Genomic DNA, 6,000 nt, shown 5'->3' with positions numbered 1-6,000 from the left:
CAGAAAATATACACTCCTCAAAATGAGTTAGGGATGTTGGCAGGGGTGTGTGGACCAAAACTATTCACCAAACACAAAAAATTTAAATCCAGATATGTGACAGAATAAACAAGTGAAATACTAAAACATCCCCAAAGTTCATGTTGAGTAGTGTGAATATAGGAGATTTGCTGTATGTGCCACTAGATGGACCCCTTCACCACCCAGATTGGACCTCAGCTGAGCATCATCTCAGAAGCATCGACCAGCACTTGTAGATCAGTCAAAACAGTGGATCTGTACATAAATAGCCTCTTTATTTATTTATTTATTTTTTGTTTCCCCCCAGGTGATATCAGGTGATGTACTCTCTGCTGCAGGCCTACTCCCTGAGGAGATGCGGGGACTCACGTGGACAGTTTCCCCTGACGTAATCGCGCCAGCCCGGTAGGTGGCAGCCTGTCCAAGCGAATATAATCAGATTAAATCAGCCGAAATTCGGATGGTTCCGCCGGCCACCAGCCACACCGAGCACCTGGTGGATCTGATCCAGCGGTAGGTTGTTTCACCTTATAGTTTTCCTTTAAATAAAAACCATCACTGTATCCAAAACAACCATCAGTGTGTGATGAGCTCCTCTGTTCTCACCAGCTGACCACTTGTCTGCAGCCTGCATGTAAGGGAGCTGTCAGCGCTGTTTTGCGGAGGGGAACCCGCGTCTTCCAGGCGTACCGCAACGCCATGACGCAACTCACACTCCGCTGCTGCAACACAATAAAATATGAATCGCCACAGAACCGACGGTGGGATCTTTGGGTGTAAATGTCATTTAAATGGTGAGGAGGGGGTGTGGCGCTGACTGTCTCACCGTCCCATTCACCAGGAGCAACACACGCCCAGAGAGGAGCTCGTTCACTGTCTGCTGCCCGACTCTCGCTGGGTGCACAGGCCGGCCAAGTCAGCCCATCCGTCCATCTACCCATCCAGCCAGTTCAGTCAGTCAGTCAGTCAGTCAGCCCCTCGGCAGCCCGCCGTGCCTCCGTCCCTCCGCAGGCTCCGGGCTGCGCGCCGCTCCACGCAGGGATCCTGATCGCATTACGCAGATTCAGAGCCTGGATGCAGAGCGAAGCCTGCCCGTGAGGATGCGATAAGATTAAAGGTGCGTTTGCTTTCTTTCTTTCTTTCTTTCTTTCTTTCTTTATCTCTTTTTTTTTGTCGGTTTGCTTTCAGTATCAGCTGTTGTCCCCACGGATGGTTTATAAACAGACGCAGGGATGGAGATGCGCGGAGGACAAAGGGGCGGATGGAGCCGCATCTTTTATATTTTCTGTATTATTCGCTTTAACAGAACAGGAAAGCATGAGCAGAGATGTTCCTGTCTGCTCACAGCAGCCACGTTAGATAAAGCTGTCAGGACGCCTCATCACAGTGGCTGTACTTCCTGATTAAAGCACATTTCTGTGGCTGTTTAGGCTTCATAAGCCTCACCACTGTTTGGATCATGTTGTCTAATACATCCATGTGAAATGGGTTTATTCTAGGAAGTGTCCATGCCCCTCCTCTCCTCTTGGTTCCCTTCCTACTTGCAGGCCCACGGCATCACAGCCATAAAAGACATTGATCACTCAGACCATCATCTGTGTCACCTAATTACACCGCCTCTTTATTCCAGGGATAGATCACTGTAGACCTGTGTGACAGATCATTTAGAGAGACTGAGCCCAGTGTCCTCATGTGAACTGGCTCTTTAAAGAGCTCCAAGGTGGCTTCTGATACAGATGTGTGGACTAATATGCTTAAAGATTGGTCAGATGTGTTTTCTGTAGAAGGAAAACGTTGCATGATGCCCCCTCAAATCGGAAGTTGCGGCTGTCCGAAACATGCAAGACACAAGTTTGCAACATCAGTGTAAGATGTCAGAACAGATAACGGTTGTTGTCTCTGTATTTCTAGGCATGTTCGCACCATGATCCGTGGCTCTGGTGTGCAGTGCGTCGGTGCAGGCTGTGTTGCAAGAGGAGATTGAATGCCTCTAAAATCTCAAGGTAAGACTTCTCCTCCTTTGACCTTGTGTGTGTGTGTGTGTGTGTGTGTGTGTGTGTGTGTGTGTGTGTGTGTGTGTGTGTGTGAGGTGGTAGTGTTGGAATTGATCCATGGCCTTGATCAGCTGCTCCCCGCCTCACTTAATAGTGTCTCCCTCATCTCTACTTCACCTCACATCATCTGTCTGAATTCAAAGATGTGTGTTTTCTGTGCATGTTCACGTTTCCGCACGACTTTTATCCTTATGCCGACGTCTTTGTCCAACACTGAGGTTTGTCAGTAGATGAAAAGGGGGCTTGTGTCAGCAAGTCTAAAGGGGATACTCATTCTTTAGCCTAATTAGACAAATTGCTGTGAGGGTAAAAACAAACAGTGGCAGCTGAACCATCTGAATGAGCTATTGTTTGAGGATAAAGAGAGGGGCTTGATGGCACACTGGAGAGTCACAGAGAAGCCAAAAATACAAAGAAAAAATCAATCTACTGTGGACTTGCAAGTTGATCAAAGTTAAAAATAATCCAGCCCAGAGTTGTCTTGCCTGACTCAGCAGACCCTGATATTCCCCCTTCATGGTTTCAACAGTGGCTGGTGTTGCTGGCATGTTTTTTAACTTGAAAAGTGCAGTTTGCAGGATTTTCCTGAAAAAAAAAATCGATAATCTCCAGTAGACCCACTAGTGTTTGTAGACCCTGCTCTCTGCCTCTATCTTCTATTTTCTTAGGATTTTACTGTGTTCGCGTCATTTCTGGGTATCGACCTTTGGGCAGTGGGTGTGTAGCCAATAACAATGTGCAGCTTGTGAGGTCGGGAGTCTATAAAAAAGTAGCCAGAGGTTACAATTGCTGTATCTCTCTGTCATAAAGAGCTGCAAGTCTGTGTGTTTGACCGAGGGTGGGGCTGAGCTACACAGACACACACAGACAGAGCACAGAGGCAAAAAGTGGCCAGAATGCAATTCAGCCACATTCACACAAAATCTGGAGGGTTGTGCGGATGTTTTATTTCACTCATTCACTGCTTGGTTCTTGCTAACGCTGCTCCCTCTCTTCATTCACTCTCTAACTCGCTCTACCACCACCAAAATGTAAATAATCTGATTGTACAGTGATGCTGTATATGACATTGAAAGTCATATACTTGATTTGACTACAATAATGCTGTACCATAAGCAGGAAATATGGAAATAAGACAAATTGGTGACATGTCCAACGTTTGTAGCAATTTGTACAAGAGGAAGGTGCCAGAAGTAGCTGCTGCAGCTCACTACATGTTAGATATCTATAACTACCAGGGGTATTCCTCCTAATAGGGTAGGATGTCAGCAGATATGAAGCAGAGTCAGATAAAACAATGTATGTGTGAAGAATCATCAGAGGCAGGGGGACAGAGTAGAAGATGTTGAATTAGACTAGAGAGAACCGGATATGTGTATTGTTCCTGTTACATGACAAGTTAAGATTGTGTTTCGGCATTCTCATTGTTAATAGACCTCAACTTCTCCTTATGAATAACGAAATGAGTTTGTAAACTGCAGCCAACTGTCACTGTCATTTTCAAATGTTCTTTCCCAGACAGGAGGTTTGTCCTCAAAGGTGAAATTAAATCTAATTTTTGTCTTGATCTAAGGTTGAAAGCAGATTCTTGCAGGATGTTGTGAAGTATTAACCCCCTGCTGGCATTAGTTTGTTGTCTTTAAACTGCTCTGTCTGGACTGGAGGTACACAATCATCCAAAGTATGTAGGCTGATACTTTTCTGTATCTTTGGCCCTTTGGCAGTTTTTGATCCTTTAGTTCAAATTTAGTTTCTAATCTTCACGTTACAACATACAATGATACTTTTAGACAATAGTGTGCCTCCAACTTTGTGGCAACAGTTCAGGAAAAGGCTCTTTCCTGTTTATACATGACAATGCCCCCATGCACAAAGCAAAGGTTCATGATGTAATGTTGGTTTGTCGTGGAATAAGTTGTCCGCACAGAGCTCCGACCTAAACCCCATCCAATGAGCTGCCCCTTCTGCAAGCCTGGCCGGAATTCAAATGCAGTATCGACGACCATTGAAGAAAAATATGCAACTGGTATGAAGATAACAGAAGGTTTCAGAGATCCTTTATTGATTCCTTCGAGAAGAGGGTTCACTTGTTAGGGAAAAACTGAACTGAACTAAAGTGATTGCCAAAGATCTTTCATTGATTTGTTTGGGAAGATGGTTTACTTGCGACAAACTGAATTACTGAATTACTATCTTCTGTTGTTTACTGTTGAATCACTGAAGGTTGATCATTTTTGTTGAACTCTGGAATCTTTATTTTTGGTACATACTATCTGAACTAGCCTAACCCTAAGCTGCAAAAAGCCACCTGGACAAATATGTAAATGTAAATGTTGTCAGGGCATAATGACAGAGTCAGTTTTGGCTGCATAGTGAGTACTCCTTACTTTTATACTTTCAGTACATTTTCTTGTTAATACTTACATACTTTTACTTAAGTAAGATTTTGCAAGTGTTTCACTTAACAGCAATTGCTACTTGCTGCTTATTGCTTCTGTCCACATACTTTTGGCCACGTCTTGTGTCTGTGCTCAGAGTTCTGGTGACAAAAATGCAAATGTGATCAGATAAATGAGAGAGTGCTGCAGAAAATTTGCTTATAGATAATGTTCGGAAGATAACAGATACACAACGCTGTTTTCGATGTGAAAGGACACACGTGCACACATGCGTGAATGCGTCCACACATGTGCTGTACATACACATTATCCTACATGACACTAACTGTTTAAATGGAGTAGCCATTGGCGCTTGTCACCGTGACGAGCAGCCACAAGTGTCACAGCTAATGGCTTCTGATGCTGCCGTGACTCTGTGTGTGTCTGTGTGTCTGTGTGTGTGTGTGTGTGTGTGTGTGTGTGTGTGTGTTTGTGTGCACTCATTGACCCACTACTCACCAGGATATGAATTTAATGAAAGAGCACTGACAAAGCACTTACTCCACAGCTGCTGGAGATACATCTGTTTGTGCTTACACTAACGAGAGAGCGAGTAATGGGTGGTGCTTTCCTCTTATTGCGGCTATCTCGCCAAACAGGAAGTTAGCGTTAGAGAGAAAGGAGGAAGTCTCTGTTTACCAGATCACACACACAGATTTGACATACACACTGAATACACACTTGGTATACACACACACACGGCAATTGTTGGTTAACTGATACGGGCCTGCACTTCACCCTCGCCAAAGCAAAACCAACAATGCATTCTGCTAAAGCGTGGTATGTATTATTCCGCTGTGCCATAGAGCTCCATTGTTGTTCAAAAAAACAGTTAAAAACACAATAGTGAGCCACATCACTGTACTGTTGGCATGTTGACAACAAGAGCACTAGGTCCTGCTGCTGTAAACTCTCACAAGGGCACCTAACGTGTATTAAACCACGGCTGAAAATAGTCCCCAACAAATGCAGTTTTCTCCTGTCTGAGTAACGTTAGCTAAAAGCAACAGTGCCCAGCTGTTTTAGAAAATAACTTTTTTATTTGAATAGATATTTGCGCCCCTGTTTTTTAAAAAGATTTACGCAGCTGAGTGTCACAGAAGTCAGGAAGTATTGAGAGGTGGACGACACAACAGCCATGGTGGTTTGAACCAGCAACCTTCCGATTACTGGACAACCTGCTCTACATCCTGAGCTACAGCCGCCCGTCTATGTATCCTGAGATCTTATTTCATGGACAAACACAGGACACAGTATATGAAACTTGAGTGTCCGTGTCTTATTTGACTATGTACATTATCTTCCTGCACCACCCACCTCATTAACTACCATTCAGCTAGATTGTATGCCAACACAGTGCTGTTGCATCTGTCTTAGTTTCATGAGGTTTATCAGGTGGATTCCTGTGAGATTCTCATCTTGTATCACCTCAGATGTTACTATCTGATCGCTGTGGCTTTTCTGCTTCAGAAAAGCGTCGACCAGCT

The 6,000-nt window shown here is 44.3% G+C and overlaps 1 protein-coding gene across 1 annotated transcript in view; it reads left to right on the top strand.

The window, feature by feature from the left end:
• Positions 1 to 790: 790 nt before the first annotated feature.
• tex2 (testis expressed 2) overlaps positions 791 to 6,000 on the top strand; it is a 28,978-nt gene continuing 23,768 nt past the window's right edge. Inside the window, exons 1-2 of the mRNA XM_073495060.1 lie at positions 791 to 1,138; positions 1,933 to 2,024. The gene's annotated coding sequence lies outside the window, so the exon portion shown is untranslated. The remainder of the gene's footprint in view (positions 1,139 to 1,932; positions 2,025 to 6,000) is intronic.

Source organism: Pagrus major, chromosome 23 (assembly GCF_040436345.1).
Source record: "Pagrus major chromosome 23, Pma_NU_1.0".
In the NCBI taxonomy this organism is placed as follows: Eukaryota; Metazoa; Chordata; class Actinopteri; order Spariformes; family Sparidae; genus Pagrus; species Pagrus major.
This window is presented reverse-complemented; position numbering and strand designations above follow the sequence as displayed.